Here is a 17903-nt window from a genome sequence, read left to right as displayed (position 1 = left end):
TTCTCAAGTCTTTCCTGGTTATGCACAGAGACCTGCACACTTACAGCCTTCTAGATAACCACAAATCCACTGGAGCTTTCCAAAGCCCCCTATGGACATTTCATTCCCACAATTTTTCTTTTATGCTTCTGCTCATCTCTTGCCTGCCTCAACTGGCATAGCTCACTCAGGCCTCTGAAATGTAAAACACTTACAACTGATGTTTTTTCTTCAAGTGCTCTGGGGAAAAGCTTTCCTCACTAAGCAAGCTGTGAGTCAACTACAGAGAAGCCCTGAGAGTGAGGCTTTCTCAAGGAGCTGCCAGACAGGTCAAATAGTGACAATTCAGTGGGGATGGGTCTTTTGGGAGCTCCAAATCCGTTATGGCTGCTAAGATCTTGGTTTTCAGAGCTACCATGGTTCTGAGACTGATGGTTTTCAAAGTTATTGAGAATATTAGGAGGGCAGGATGGGAATAGTGCACGTTATAATGCCACAGAGCTTACTCGCTTCACCAAGAATCAAGTTTTTCTTAACCAAACAGTCCTCAGATTGCTGTAAGCCTTTGGTTCATTTCTAGACTTCTGAAAATATTGATTTTGACCATTTTGACCAGTCTTCTCATTTTTTTGTATTTTCAGAAATCCTTTCTCCAACATTTCCCTGCGACTAATTATTTATAAATCAATTACATTAAATTAAAATATGTGAGAAATTTAGCTCCTTGTTCACACCCAGTAGGCACATTTTAACTGCTCAATAACAACATAGGACTAATGATGACTGTATTGGGTAGGGCAGACAAATGTTCACATCCTTTCAGAAAGTTCTCTTGAACAGGACCTAGACTCAGGGTAGAATTCCAGACACCCTTGTGCATCCCTTGCGCCCTTCTAGCTCTGTCCCCACAGTAACCACACTGGGGGACCTTATGTGTAACTTCTCACCATTGATGTGGAGACTGCACAGAGTTGCCATCTGTGAGGAATTCCTGTGACTGACGCAGAATGGTACCCAGCTACAGAGCCTTACCCTGGAGAAGATCAATGTCTTTGTGGATGGGAAGGCTCCCTGGTCACTGGGGCAGGAGTAGGTTTCCAACTTCTACACCTGGGGTTGTTCCTGGGAATCGGGAGGACTGGAGCTGAGAGAGCATGGAACCTTCTCAGGCTAGTGGGAGGTGGCATAGTCCCCCAGGCTTTACCCACCATTGAGGGAGAGAAAAGGAGACCCAGTGGAATATGAGGCCTTCTCCTAGACAGCTCTGTGAGCTCAGGCTGGTCACCTCCCCTCTCTGGACTCTGTTTCCTTATCTCTGCACTGAAAGCCACTTGGCCAGATGGTCTGTGAGGGCCTCTAGCTGTGTGTGAACCAGCATTGACAAGTGTGGCAGGGTGGATCTGTTTCCACATCCATAGGCTGTATAAAAATAGGAACGAGCCTGTCTTGGCCCACAGGCTGTAGTTTGCCAACTCCTGCTCTAGATCAGCACCATGCACTAGAGCTTTCTGCAAAGATGGAAATGTTCTATATCTGTGCTGTCCAGTGCATAACTACCTGTGGCTATCGAGTACTTGAAGTTACATTATTGTGACTAGGATTTATGGTTACCGATTTCAAACGGTACTGAAGTACCAGATTTTTAATTTTACTTAATTAAAATTAATTTTAATTTAAAAAGGCACTTGTTGCAACTCCACATTGGACAACACATCTATAAGAATTTGGCTGGAGAGAGGTTGCACAAGTAGAGGTACCTGAAACCCTCCCCCCATGCACAACAGGTGCTGTGTGTCCAAACTCTCCCAGAGTTTATGTTGTAGTTGGTAACAACAATGATAGGTGATTGAAAATTATAAATTGTGTGACGTGAACCAATCCATGATTGGGAGTGGTAATCTGAGAAGGCTACTTGGAGGAAATTACGTTATAAGAGAATCCTTAAAAATGAATATAAAACAACTCAGTAAAGGAGAAGCGGATGAATATTTTTCTAGGCAGAGAAGAAAGCGTTTGAGTGAGAATTTACAAATTTAGAGAGATCCCATGGGCTTGCCAGGTATGATGATCCATTCTGCCCGCGACCATCATAAGATGACTCAGCCCAATTTCAGTTCTCCGTGCCCAGAGGTATAAGTTTGATTTAATTTGTTACTCTCTTGTCGTGCGATAATGACCTTGAATATGTAGCAAAATTCCCTGATTTTTCAGAGGTGCAAAATGGGGTTGAAACATCACGATGTCTACTTGACTTTAATATTTCAATGAAAATATCCATTTTCATTGAAGCAAGGGTGGCAAGTTTTAATAATTTACACACTGGAAGAAATATTGTTTTACTTGGCTAAAATATACATCGTTAAATCTAGGTGATGGATGTTTCTGATATTGTTCTACTTTTCTGTGTTTGAAAAGTTTTATTTAAAAAAGTAAAACACACATGCATTCTCCATTCCATTCACTTCCAGGGTATTCTCCCAACAGAAATGGTGCCTTGACTGAGAATTCTGGTCAACCTCAAGGAAACCCCAGCCCAGGGTGGGGAGGCAATATCTTTATGCTCTGACCCATAAAAGATAACCATGCAAACAGGGTCTTGGGTGACGATGAAAGTTGGCCAACCCATGTCAAGGAGTGTTGCAACACAGTGAGGGGACAACAGCAGCCCTGGGGGAATTACAGGAGGTGGCTCACAGGAGCAATTGTCTGCCCATATCTCCCCTTCTAGACCATCGTTCTCATTTGCTTGGCAGGATTCATGGTGCTCATCACACGCCGGATCTGCTGTCTCCTGGCAAGCAGGGAAGTGTTGCTTGTCTTCTTACTATTGGGTTGTAAGAGCTCTTTGTATATTATAAATACATGTGCTTTGCTAGGGATATGTTTTGCAAATGTTTTCTCCCATTGACCACTTGCTATGCAGAGCTCCTTTAGAGCTTAAATTAATAGTGAAATTATCTACCTGACTCTTAGTGACTCACTCCCACATCCCAGATATTTCCGTCAACCCAAATGGTCTTGTGCAAAAATGAATAACTCAGAAAACATATCCACCCACAACCAATTCCTGATTTCCAGTTTTTACTCAAATGCTCATACAATAGATACTCGTTCCTCAAGATTGGAAGTGATGCCAGATCACCACATCCTCACCTTCATTTCTCTTCTCCTCTTCATTCTCTTCTCCTATCATCCCAGGATTCCATGGGCTATGATCTCAATAATTCCCTTGGAATGATCCAAACTTTCTTACTGCTCATATCTGTCTTGTAAAACTTCAAACCCAGAAGATCCTGGTTATCTGCCATGCCTTACCTGCTGCTGGTCTTATGTTAACTGCTAAGAAAAGCACATAACATATGTTGGTACCACTGTATATCCAATATCATCTACCTCAACTGGGAAGCATCCATAAAGCCTGGAAATTTTACTTTCTTTTTATGTGTCAGTAATTTACAGCCTGTTTTTAATATTCTCCACTTTCCTTATTCCTTCCAACATATTCAAAGTCACTTAACTTTCCTCACATTTCACAGAGAAATTGCTGTCTATAACTCCTTTTCTGTAGTGGTGCACCATTGCGAAAAGATCATCTATCTTATGTGTCTCTGTCCCACCACCTCCTCAGATCCCCCACACTCCATCTGCCCTCAGTATTCTATGAGTGATTCCCTTGGTAAGGCCGCACTGACTCCTTTCTTACTAGACCCAAGAGAAACTTTTCATTATTCATCCTACGTGATCCTTAAATGGAAATCTTTTAAGCATGTTTCCAGCAACTTAGAGATGTGAATCTTATGTTACAATTGTCAACGTTATAATATAATGTATATACGAAAAAATTCAAGTTACGAATGGAGATTATGCTACAGCTGAAAGGTACAGACTGGATTTGTGGAACCAATAAAAACCCCCCAGAATGTAAACTCTCTCATTATTAATTTTTATATAGATTGCATCACGAATAATATCATGGTTATAATGGGTTAAAATATACTATTAAAATTAGGTTCAGCTGTTTGTTTTTATTTTCTTAAATGTGCCACTAGAAAGTTTTGATTTCATGTTATAGAGTGTTAATGCTACTATTGGACAGCACCGGTCATGGCAGGAGTGAAAATAAAGCACAGAGAAAGTGGTTGGGGGGCCCGCTGGGTGGTGCAGTGGTTAAGTTCTCATGTTCCGCTTCTTGGCAGCCTGGGGTTCACCGGTTCGGAACCTGGGTGTGGACATGGCACCGATCTGCAAAAGCCATGCTGCGGTAGTCATCCCACCTATAAAGTAGAGGAAGATGGGCATGGATGTTAGCTCAGGGCCACTGTTCCTCAGTGAAAAGATGAGGATTGGCAGTAGTTAGCTCAGGGCTAATCTTCCTCAAAAAAAAAGTGGTTAGGGAACAATTTTCCCAAGAAAAGGAGTGTACTCTGCCCCAAACTGCAAGAGGCAGTAAACACTCTCATTCACACACACAGACACACAAAATGAAACAAATGTCATCCTAGGGTCCCAACACTACTTCTCAAGTGGCATGAAGTTGCACTCCTACGTAGTCCTAAATGGACTAATCTCAAGAAAGTAATCAGAAATCAAGATAATTTACCAATTAGGAAGATCTAAAACCAGAGACTAAGGGTCAAAATTTTTTTTGTGAATTTTCCATCAATGGCTTCTGTTATTAATTCAATATGCTAGGGAGACTCTTTGAAGGAGAGTTCTTTTAAAACTCACTTTTTCTTTACTATGTAAATGTATACAAGATATATAAAGAATAATTGAATTACACTAGCCAATCAATGAAAACGAGATGATAGAGTACAAACATCACTACTATAAATCACTACTGGATTAGCGAATTGGTCAGGGAACAGATGACATTGGATTAATTTGGACCTCATTAGGATGATTCTGACTTCATGAACCATCATATTGCAGGTATTATGCTAGGACCTATGAAACAGCCATCCCCGCCTCACACACAGTTTAACTATCAAGGCCCACCAGCAGGGCCGGTCCTTGCTGACAGCTCCCCTGACTCCACCCCTCTGACAACACCTGGAGAGTTTTACACAAATCCCACCCTGTCACTGCATGCTTCTACCTGCCACAGGCCAGGAAACGTTTCTACAAGGCTCATGTTCTGTGCATGCCCAGATCTGGGGATGACACTTCTCCTTAGTGTGAAGAAAAGGATCAGAGTGCAGACCCTGTGAGCTGCAGCAATTAGGACAAGGACTGGGGTTTGTGACAGAGAGAAGAGAACCTTTAGAGGGAATCTTCACTAGGGTCCAAGAAGCCCCAGTGATTCCTGGATAGAATCAAAGAAGACACTTAAGGATAGAACACATAGGTTTGGGTGTGATTCTGCTTGGGAATGTCTGTAGTATGACATATGTGACAGTGGTAAAGCATTCAACAGTGTTGTTCATTCTTTTATTCATTGTATGTCATGGAGTGCTTTCTACATACATCCGGGCACTAGCCTCACCCTCTGGAGCTTATGAACAGGGTCAGAAGATTTTTTAAATTTTATTTATAATGCATAGATTCAATGCTTATGATATGCTAGGTGTTCCAAACATTTTACAGACATTAACACCTTTAATACTCTCCATGACTTTACAAAGTGGGTACGCTTATCATTATTGCCAACTGACAGATGAAGAAACTGAGGCACCAACGACATAGTAATTTGCCCAATACACATATCTAGTAAGTGACTGTGCTAGAATTTGAGCATGAGATGTTTGCTCCATTTTCTATGCTCCTAATAATGATATTTGCTCTCTAAAGACTTCACACATTGAAAAAATTTGATCAATTTATCCATTTTCTTGGTATATTCAATAGCCTATCTTATCTGTTTGAAAAATATAATACCTGCATAGAAACTATTGCACATACACACCCAAAAACATTTACTATGTACCAGGGGACTTTTGGAGAATAACCAAAAATAAGATTGGCAACAGATGTTAGCTCAGGTGCCAATCTTAAAAAAACAAAAAACTTAGACATGATCCCATCACCTTGGCTGTATTAAGTTGTTCAGAAGCCAGTAAGTAACCACATCGTGGTTACATGAGGATATGCACACCAGGAGGCAGGGAGTATTGGGAGCCATTGTGAAGAACCCATAGGCCAACATGAGGCACTTTGGTCCATAAAACAGGAGACCCTGGAAGGTTTAATGCCAGTGGATGACATTAGATGAATATCTGAATTTCATTTAATTTCAACCCTTTAAAGATGCAGGCCTGAATATGAGGCCTGGTGGGGCAGTGAATTTCCCAAGATCACACAGCTGAAACCCAGACCAGCTTTGAGAGAGAGTCCATGGTATATCCCACGCTTTCCTGTAATTATTTCATCTGTAAGTTTGTACATCAGACACATGTGACGCTAGCCCACAGGTGTTGTAGATGTCATCTCATATACACCTGACCATGTGCCTAGGTAGTAGTTTTGAGCATCATCACCATTGTGCAGGTTGGGAGAGTGGGGAAACCCTGAGAGGCACAATGGCTTTTCCAGGACACAGGACTGGTAGAAAAAAAGAGGTCTGAATTCAGTTCTGCCTCCTCAAAGCTGGAGCCCTGGCTTCATCCCCAAGGATCTCTGGGCAGGGTTGTGATGGATATTTGTGTACAGTTATGGAGATGACATGAGCAAGGAGGATGAGCAGTCAAGAGCCCAGAAGGCTCACTGCCTCAGCACAATGCCTTGGGAGCACAACACAATGTCTGCCTGTTTAGCACTCAGCAGAGTGCTGTCCATTTGAGCATTCAGCACAGTGGTTGGTGAGCACTCAGCATAACGCCTGCATGTTGAGCACTCAGCACTGTGCCTTCCTGTGACAAATAGAAATGGCAAGCAATAGGATATATTGGAGAATATGAGGAAGCCACTTGGTGTAAACCTAATTTGGCCTGACTTTGTTTTTTTCCAAAAGGGCCTGAGCGCAGCCATTGAGCACGCATTGTATATCTGCTTTAAAACATTTACTATGGCAAGAACAAATGGCCTTAATTAAGATAAAGGTGCAACTTGCCCCCACATTGGCATTTCCTTAGGGATAAGCATCTTTCCTTAGGCTAGGAACTGATTGTTGTGCTCACCTTTGACCACCCAGCTCACCTGTGACCACCCAGCTCGAGACAGCAGACCTGCCACCCTGCTGTGTTCACTGAGACAGCAGACCTACCTGCTGTTTCCATCAATCATTGTGCCGACAGAGCAGTCTCACGACTGTTGTAAAAGGACATTTTAATCCTGTGTGAAACATCCTGTTTGGGGGTATATAACCACTCTGTGCACCCCACTTCTTTGGTGCCCTTTCTTCCTTTTGGAAGAAAGGGCCCAGGCCATGGTCCTCACATTTTAGCTCAGAATAAGCTCACCCAAATTTTCACTTATAGATTTGTTATGGATTATTTTCATTGACACCTGTGAGAACTCAACACTGTGCATGGTGCTCACTCAGCCAAGTGCCTTCCTGGTGAGCACTCAGCACAATGCCTGCATGGTGAGCTCTCAGCACAGTGCCTGGTGAACATTCACAAAGCTCATGCCAGGTGAGTGATAAGCACAGTGTCTGCCTGGTGAGCATTCAGCACAGTGACAGCCAGGTGAGTACTCAGCATAGTACCTACACTGTGAGCATTGTGCAAAGAGGCTGGTGAGCAGTCAGCACAGTTCCTATCTGGTGAGGACTCAGGATATTGCCTGTCAGGTGAGCACTCAGCACAGTACCTGGTCAGCAATCAGCAGACTACCTGCCTGTGGAGCACTCAGCAAAGTGCTAGGGGAGCACTCAACACGGTGCTTCATGAACACGTAGCACCTCCCATATTTGCATTCTTAGCCCTGGCACCTCCATTCCCAGGTCTCTTTCTCTGAGGCCACCAACAGAGTTCTTCCTCACGCACCTCTGCTAGACATTTCCTATGAAGGGAAGAGGAAAAACCTAAAGACACTTTTTCCCTCTCTGACTCAGTACTCCACACTTCTCCACTCCTATCTCATCCCTCCTAGCCCCCAGCATCCAGAGAAAAAAACGAAGCCTTTTGTCTGGGGCTCTCCAAACAGTGAGATGACCCCCATATCTGTGCTGATCCACATGACCCTCAACCAGTGAGCCATTCCATGGGAGAAAATTAAATAGGAGGAGGCTAAAATTCCAGTTCTAGTTTCTTGCTTATACCATCACAGTAAGTGATTAAAGGCTTAATGCCTTCATTTTGGGTTTGTTTTTTAATCAGTCACTCTGACACCTGGCAGTTCAGCAGTCTCTCTCTCAGCCCAGCTGATCTCCTGACACTATCTTCATATAATTGTGTTACAAGATTCAGGAGGATAAAAGACAAGTTTAAATATTCTGTTGGAGGGGCTGGCCCCGTGGCCGAGTGGTTAAGTTCACGTGCTCTGCTGCAGGTGGCCCAGTGTTTTGTTGGTTTGAATCCTGGGCCCGGACATGGCACTGGTCATCAAACTATGCTGAGGCAGCATCCCACATGCCACAACTAGAAGGCCTCACAACAAAGAATATACAACTATGTACCAGGGGCTTTGGGGAGAAAAAGGAAAAAAATAAAATCTTAAAAAAAAAATTCTGGTGGAGAAGTGGAACATAAACTTTAAAAAAGACAAAGTAAACTTGGAGAAAGGAAAATAAAAATTCTAAAACTGACAAGTAAAATAATATTAAGAACTCAACTGATGCGTTTGAAAGTATACATCTTAGAAACAGCTAAGGAAAAATTAATAAGCAGGATAAATGGTTGGAAAGAAATCCAGAATAAAGTCCAAAGAGGCAAAATTTTGAAGAAGAGAGAGAGAGACCATGAGAATGAAATAGAAATAATTCTAAAATGCATTCAGCTATTACCACGGGTTAAAAGGACACATGGGAAGCAGCAATATTGAACTGAAAATGACTAAGCATTTTTAAACTGGTGAGTGACTACTCCATAGAGACAATAAGCTCAGTGGATAACAAGCACAACACAAAAAACAAATTCCACATCTACAGTGAGTATAATAAAATCACAAAAAAGAGAGGAATGAAAAGACAAAGAGAAAACCTGGAAGCAGTCAGGAGGGGACAAAAACAGGAAGGAGAGGAAGAAATAAGGAAAGAGAGAAAGAACAAATTCAACCGATATCTCATTTTTCAACAGCAAAAATGGAAGCTGGATCACAATGGGAAAAAATAGATTTAATGTGCTGAAACAATACAATGACAAACTCAAGAACTGTAAAGAAAACAAAAATATCTTTTGGAAAATAACAGAAAATGAAAACATTTCTAGAAAAACAAAAACTGAAATTTATCATTAATGTGTTGTTGAGGAGCAGAATTTGCTACCCCAAAATGTGTATTTTTGGCTTGATTTTTTTTTAAAGATTTTTTAATTTCTTTCCTTTTTCTCCCCAAAGCCCCCAGTACATAGTTGTATATTCTCCATTGTGGGTCCTTCTAGTTGTGGCATGTGGGATGCTGCCTCAGCGTGGTTTGATGACCAGTGCCATGTCCGTGCTCAGGATTCGAACCAATGAAACACTGAGCCACCTGCAGCGGAGCGTGTAAACTTAACCACTTGGCCACGGGGCCAGCCCCTTGGCTTGATTATTTTTAGGAACAAAAGACCAAGAAGATACTTTGACTTTCCTCCTAACTTCCTAAAGGAATTTAAGATAGAAGGCCTGTTCCAGGAAGGAGCTCTCACCATAGATAACTATAGTGTAATATGTATTAGGTGTGGTAGACAGGGAGGAGCCTAGCAAGGCCCATTTGATCAAAACTCTCCTCATGTCCCACGCTCTCTGCCAAACATGACAAACATTTGTTGACCAAACACTTACTTTTCCTTCTCTTAGTGAATTGCCTCCCTCCTCTTTGAAGTCTCAAGCCACTACCCTCAAAACCCTCTTTTGACTTCAGCTGAAGTATTTAAGGTATTTCAGGTGGTGGCTCCAGCCATTTGGGGGAATTACTGAGTTTTCCTGGGCCACTCCCATGTATACATGTTCTTAACTTTCTTTGATTTTCTCCTGTTATTCTTTCTCATGTCAATTTAATTCTTAGACCAGCCAGAAGAACAAAGAGGAAAGAGGAAAATTTCTTGCTCCCCTAAAATATCAAACTGAAGGATAATAGTGAAGGATATTTTTTGAAAGAAAGGGAGGAAATCTCATGATGGAGAAGTAGGAATAACGTAAGAACAGCAAAGTTAATAAATATGTGGGCAGCTCCAAATAAATAATCTATAAAACAAAGATAAAATGTGATAGGCTTCAAATATATATTTTCATATATTACATTTATAGTTTTATAGTTATATGATAATTTAAGCACACAACAATAATAATCTAGAAGTCAGAAAGTGGTAAATGGGATTCTTGCACTCTCTGGGAAGAAGGTATACATACTAATTAATGTTAGACCTTGATAAACTAGGATAGCCACTAAGATAATAGGAAAAATATTTACTCCTCTGAGAAGAGAGAGCACACAGGAACGAGAAGGGAGTATTACTAGAGATGTGGTGGAGGAGCAGGAGCAGGAGGAGGGAGAGATAGGGGGAGGGAATTCAGGAGAGAAGGGGTGTCTGGAAATCCAGAGGAAAGTGTTTCAAGAAGGAGGAGTGTTCAATTGTATGATCTGTGTCAAATGCAGCTGAAAGGTTGAGTGAGATGAAAGCGAAAACTTAACCTTGAATTTAGCAAAATGGAAATCATTGGTGACCTGGAAAAAGCCATTTCGGTGAAGTGATGTGGAGAAAACTCCTGAATTGGTTCAGGAGAGAACCTGAGGAGAGGCAGTTTGAATGGAGCAGAGAAACAGAATGGGAAATGGAGAGGAATCTGGGGTCAAAGGAGGTCTGCCTGTTTAACACACATTAGGGCATGTTTGCACATGGATGTTGGCAAGGAATCATCCCAGATACAGGACTACAGCACTCTGAGATGCAGCCTGAAAGGACTTCCCAGCCCAACTTTACTCAAAGTTACCACTTTAGGTCAAGATGGTGGTGTAGGCAGACTCTGAACTCACCTCCTCCCATGGACACAACAAATCTACAACTACCGTTGGAAAAATTAACCCTAAGAGAGAACTGAAAACTGGATTAAAAGAACCCCCACAAAAAGGGACAGGGCTGACTGAGGTGGAAGAGGCAGAAACTCCTTTCTGGAGAGAAAAAGACCACCTTCTAGCAGAGATGCTTCACGGCCAGCAGGGAGTAACCTTAAGCCTAGCCTCCCCAGGCACCTGCAGCAAGAGAAACATGAACAGAAGGGCACATATAGCGCACACAGGGGACACTCCTGGAACATTTAGAACTGGTGATGAGAGGGAAGCAAACTGCTGGACCTCATAAGGCATCTCTTATATAAGCCCACCTCTCCAAGATCAGGAGATGTAGCTGGCATACATGATACATAGATATAAGCACAGAGAAAGAGGCAAAATGAGGAGATAAAGGAATACATTCCAAGTAAGGAAACAGGATAAAACCCCAGAAAAAGAACTAAATGAAACAGAAATAAACTATCTACCTGACAAAGCGTTCAAACAAAGAGTGATAAGGATGCTTGTTGATCTTGGGAGAAGAACTCAGTGAGAACATCAACAAAGAATTGGAAAATATAAAAAAGAACCAATCGGGGGCTGGCCCCATGGCCGAATGGTTAACTTCGCACGCTCCGCTGCAGGCAGCCCAGTGTTTCGTTGGTTCAAATCCTGGGCGCGGACATGGCACTGCTCATCAAACCACGCTGAGGCAGCGTCCCCCATGCCACAACAAGAAGGACCCACAATGAAGGATATACAACTATGTACCAGGGGGCTTTGGGGAGAAAAAGGGAAAAAATCTTTAAAAAAATAATTTAATTTAAAAAAGAATCAATCTGAAATGAAGAATATAATACTAGAAATGAAACCTTCACTAGAGGGACTCAATAGCAGAGTAGATACAGAAGAATGGATCAGCAAGCTGGATGAAAGACTAGAGGAAATCACACAAGCTGAACAGATAAAAGAAAAAAATTTAAAAAGAGTGAGGGCAGTCTAAGGGACCTCTGGGACAACATCTAGCATACTAATATCTGTGTTATAGGTGTCCCAGGAGGAGAAGAGAGAGACAAAGGTGCAGAGAATCTATTTGAAGAAATCATAGCTGAAAACTTTCCTAACCTAAGAAAGGAAACAGACATCCAAGTACAGGAAGCACAGAGAGCACCAAATAAGAGAAACCCAAGGAAGACCACACCAAGACACATTATAATTGAAAGGTCAAGAATTAAAGATGAGAGAGAATCCTAAAAGCCACAAGAGAAGGGCAACAAGTTACATACAGAGGAAACCCCATAATGCTATCTGCTGACTTCTCAGCAGAAACTTTACAGGCTAGAAGGGAGTGGCACGATATATTTAAAGTGCTGAAAGGAAAATCCTACAGCCATAATACTCTACCCAGCAAGCTTATCACTCAGAATGGAAGGAAAGATAGTTTCCCAGACAAGCAAAAACTAAAGGAGTTTATCACGAAGAAACTAGCTTTACAAGAAATGCTAAAGGGACTTGCTTGAGTGGAAAAGATAAGACCACAAATAGCAATAAGAAAATTACTTTTTAAAAACCAATAAAATCACTGGTAAAGGCAAATATACAATAAATGTAGCAGCTAATATGAAGGTCAAAAGACAAAAGTATTAAAATTATCTATTTCCATTATAAGAGGGTAATGGATACACATGCAGAAAAAAAGAGGTTAGATATGATATCAAAAACAGAAAATGTGGGATGAGGGGAGTAAAAGAGTAGAGCTTTTAGGGCCAGCCCAGTGGTGCAGTGGTTAAGTTCACATGTTCTGCTTCAGTGGCCCAGGGTTTGCCAGTTCAGATCCCAAGTGTGGACCCATGCACCGCTTGTCAAGCCATGTTGTGGCAGGTGTCCCACATATAAAGTAGAGGAAGATGGGCATGGATGTTAGCTCAGGGCCAGACTTCCTCAGAAAAAGAGAGGAGGATTGACAGCAGATGTTAGCTCAGGGCTAATCTTCCTCACAACCACATACAACCAAGTAGAGCTTTCAGTAAGAGGTCAAACTAAAGAGACCAGCAACTCAACATTGACCATGATACATGTAGACTATAATATATGAACCTTGTGCTAATGACAAACCAGAAACCTATAATACACGAATAATTAATAGAAAGGAACCCAAACATAATACTAAAGAAAGCCATCAAACTATAAGGGAAGAGAGCAAGAGAAGAAAGGAACTGAGAATTACTAAAACACCCAGAAAAAAAAGCAACGAAATGGCAATAACTACATTCTTATCAATAGCTACTTTAAATGTCAATGGACTAAATGCTCCAATCGAAAGGCATAGGGTGGCTGATTGGATAAAAAAAGTCAGTGGATACAGAGGAAATTATTAATAAATGCTATTTTGTATCAAGAAAGAAAAAGTACCAGCTCTAAGAGAGAACACGAACACCTTCCCCGTTGGCTCTTTCAAGAACGCGCTTAAGATAAAAGCAGTGCCCATGCCCACAAGTTCCTTTAGCTCATTATCAGAGCACTGCACACTATTTGTTGACCTTCACTAGAAGAATGGCTGCAGTGGACTTGCCGGGATGAGTCTCTTACATATGAAGGGGGATCAGAATAAATAGTCTTAGTTGCAAAATGATATATTCTCCTGGTAAGAAAATAGATTCTTCATCATAGTAAATGTGGTGGCCACAAGATCATACCAGCTACAGGGAGCAGAACTGACCAATGGCCCCAGCTGCTGCTCTGAAATCCATCACTTCTTTGTGCTGAGGCCACGCCTCCCACAAGCTCTTCCCAGCCCATTACTGAGCTCAGCAGGGATAGCTTGGCTGCCCTCTCCCTGAAAGATGTGAGCTGCAGGATTCCTCTATTGGTTGACTTTGGTTCAAGGTTGTCCCCCCTTGCCAAACTTTCCTTTCCTCAAGTCAGACCTCCATCACAGTCTGACAGCCCTGCCAGCTTCTCTAACTTCCACCACAATTTCTCGCTGAAATATTTCCCCGCCAAAATGCTTGTCATCTCTTGGAGGATCCAGATTAACGTTGTAAGCAAAACAAGAAAATACTCAGTTTCCAAAAAATTTTTGCATCTATAATAACATCTATTCCTTATAAATATCCAATACATTACACAAAAGGGAAATTGTAACCCCCACAGTTTGGATGAGGAAACGAGTTAAGTGATTTTGCCAAGGTCAATTACCTTATTTTTTTTTCAGTAGCTTCTCCATTTCCTAGTCTTCCATGATCAGTGTTCAGAAAAGAACTTTGAGTCTGCTTCCCCTTTTGATTATTACTTCCCTACTATGGACAAAAATAACACATAGTTTACTAAGCAGGCACTGTGTAAGCACTTTGCATATATTCAATTTTTCATTTAATCCTCACAACAACTCAGGGAGGTAGATACATCCCCCTTTATATATATGTGAGGAAATAGCTCGCAGGAATCAAGTGACCTGCTCAGGTCACTCACCTACTAAGCAGAAGGCCTAGGACCAGCCCCTGACTCTAAATCTAGTGCCATTAGCACTTATCATAACACGTCATATCTGTCAGCATTTTACTAAGCACACGTACATTCATTAGGAAGTGGGATGGGTACCCACCAGCAACTCCCCCTGCAGAGGTCTGGAGATGACAAGAGCCAGGGAAAGGAGCAGGTGGTGATAGGAGGTGACAAGGTACAGGCAAAGGTGAAGACCTTCTCCCAACTGCTCTATCTCAGGTTGCAGAAGAGTTGCTCATGGCCACCTGTACTCCAAGAGGTCTTATTTCAAAGAAAGTATGGGGGAAGTAAGCTTTTATTTAAGAGGTTGCAGCAATTATTTTCACAAATAATTCTCATAAAAATGTTAGAAGGTGGGACCCAGCTCCCTCCCACCTGCCAGCCATGGAATGGGGAAGAAAGTATTAGACACTCAAGCTTCTCCATGGTCCAATCTTTAGCCTCCTCTCCAGCTTCATCTCCCCTCATACTCTGTTTTACTTGATGCTTCAATACAGCAGCATCCTTACCGTGCTGTCACATATCACTGTACATTCAGTCATGTAGCTCACTGTCTAGTTCACCCTTCCTTCCCTTCCCTTGGCGAACTCTTACTCATTTCTCCAATCTCAGCTCAGCCACCATATACTTCAGGAAGTCTTGCTCAACAACCAAATTGAGAACTCCCAGAGGACGCCTCCTCTGTGTTCCCCTATCCTACCCTCAGTGCTTACCTCGCCTCAACATTTCCCTTATTACATGAGATTATCTCACACTAGAGATACAAGCAATATTATCTCCTTAAAACCTCACTCATACCACGTCACTCTGGCCCATAAAGTGCTTCAAGAGGCATCCTATGGAAGGTAAGAGAACATACAGGCCCCATGCTCTGGCCTTTAAGGCCCTAAATGGCCTGGTCCCTGACCTTCTCTCCAAACTCCTCCTTTGTCCTTGCTTACTGTCATGCCACTGTCTGTTTTCAGATCCATCACCCTGCCAAACCCTCTCATGCCTTAAGACGTATTTCCCCAGCTCTTAGCACAGTTGTTCCTTTTTATTCACCACTGCTTTGCTTGAAAGTTGTCTCCACCTCAAGAACTGTCATCCTTTCCCACTGTTCCCTATTTCTTTTCTTCACTGCAACCACAGAATTTTATAAGTAAGATATTTATTTACTTATTCATTTATTGTTTTTCTTGTTATTTAAATCTCTAATTTAGTGGATAACACACTCTCAACTCTTCATGCTCCTGGAAAGCGCAATCCAGACTTTTTAATCTGTGTCCTTCCAGGGTGTTTGGTGCACTGTTACATCCTCAAATTTGCCAAGTAAATGAATGAGCAAGCAAAGTTCAGGAATGACATAAAAAGAGAGGGAATTACAAAATAGCAGAGATGTAAAGAAATTAAATATTAGTGTTAGTTTTCATAATGACTTGCATTGAGGGAACTCTGAGTGCTTTAAAAATATTAATTTACACTCTGTTCACAGGAAGAACTCATTATCTCTAACTTATGAGCAAAGAAAGTCAGCCAAATAAAGCGACTTTTCCAAAAGGAATATAATGCATTAAATAGAGAGCTTGGTCTAAACTCTGAATAGCTTTATTTTATACCCTGTCTTGTTCCCAAAGGATTTTAGATGGCTTTGAAAGACACAGACAGTTACACAATTTAGAGTGTTCACAAAAACAAAACAAGCCAGTTGCTCAGGAGAAGCACAATTATTCCTGGTACAAGGTCTGAAAGAAACTTCTTTCTTGGGTCCACTCAAAGGGCAGCAAAGGCACAACCTCAATCACATCCTCCAGGAAAGGAAGCAGTGGGGCTCACAGGGTTGTTTGCGGCACTCCTCAGTGTGGGCCGATGGCGTGGGGCCAAGGCTCAGATCCACAGAGCAATTCTCAAAGGAACCAGATCAAGACAGCCCAGGTGTGCAATTCTCTGATGGCCTGTCTTAATCCAAAAAGAACATCTGGAGATTCTGGAGGAATCATTTAACAGCACACTCTTCATACTCTGGGCTTTGTGAATTTTACTTTTTACCCAAAAACTTCTAATAAGTACTACCTAACAGTGAAATTGAAAGTGGCAAGCATCTGGAACACGGTCAATGCTGTGTAACAATGAAGAGTTCCATTTGATTTATCAGTCAGATGACCTGGGGAAGGGTATATTAGCTAAGGTGTAGGTTAAGCTGTTCTAACAAAGAGCCCCTAAAATACAGTGACCTAGATAAAACCACACTAACATTTTGGGAAAAAACACTGGGAACTTCTTGTCCTGTTGCCTGTGTTAACTAGGCCAAGAGGCCCATGGTGGGTAAGGAGGTCCTGTGGACCCACTGAGTGGGGCCTCAGAGAAGGGGCTTAGGGGGTCACTTACTGGGCTTCTGCATTTCCTGTCTATAGTGCAGGAATTAGAGCTGTCCGCTGTGATGTTTCCTCCTTTTAATACTATGGCTGGGGCTGTTCTTCTATGAGGCATGACCAAAGTGTAGAACCCTCAGCCAGGAGTTCTCCACTGTGAGGGTTCCAGCAGCCCGACCAGATGGAGGGGATGGAGGGAAAGGTGGCTTTGAAAATGCAAGTTCCACCTACCCGGGTCCCAGTATTTCCATTTTAGCCACTGAGCTTTTATCAGCCAGGGAGCTTTTGCTGGGTTTCAAGCTGCCTCAGGAGCTGGCCTCAGGCGCCATTAATTAAACCCGCTTTAGCCCGGCAGCATGGCTGCAGCGTCAGAGTGTGGAGGGCGCCAGGAGGAAGGGGAGGGTCATGAAGGAGGAAGGGGAGGGCCGTGAAGGAGGAAGGGGAGGGCCGTGAAGCAGCGCAGAGCGTGGTGGGCGTGGGGAGGGGCGTGAGGGGAGGGCTGTGAAGGAGCGCACAGAGTGATGTGCGTGGCAACGGGCATGATGGAGGAAAGGGTTGATACACCGGTGCTTTCCTAAAAGCTGTAAGCAGGAGTGACTGCGACTCCTTTCAGCCCTCAGGCCATGGAGCAGTGGGTCTGCTGCTGCAATTTTCGCTTGCCCTGAATCTTTGGGGTGGGGCCTTCAGCCTGCGTGAGGCCACAGGCGTCCAAGTCTTATGGCAGGCACCACTGTCACGCTCAGACTTCTCAGACTTGGTCTCAGGCTCGCCTGCTGTCTATATGGGGCGGCTGTGGACTCTTCAGGTGGGTCGGACTCACTTTGGGGAGGTCAGAGCTGGGATGGGGTGAGCACAGCTCAGCAGGCAGGGGATGAGGGGCAGGGTGGGGGATGGGGTGGAGGGTTCTGTGGCCATTTGGGGTCTCCTGGAGTGACCATATACAATTGAGAGGCTGCTGTTACCTGTTATCAGATGCATAGGACTAAACTAAATGATAACGG

This window comes from Equus caballus, chromosome 12 (genome assembly GCF_041296265.1).
Source record: "Equus caballus isolate H_3958 breed thoroughbred chromosome 12, TB-T2T, whole genome shotgun sequence".
In the NCBI taxonomy this organism is placed as follows: Eukaryota; Metazoa; Chordata; class Mammalia; order Perissodactyla; family Equidae; genus Equus; species Equus caballus.
This window is presented reverse-complemented; position numbering follows the sequence as displayed.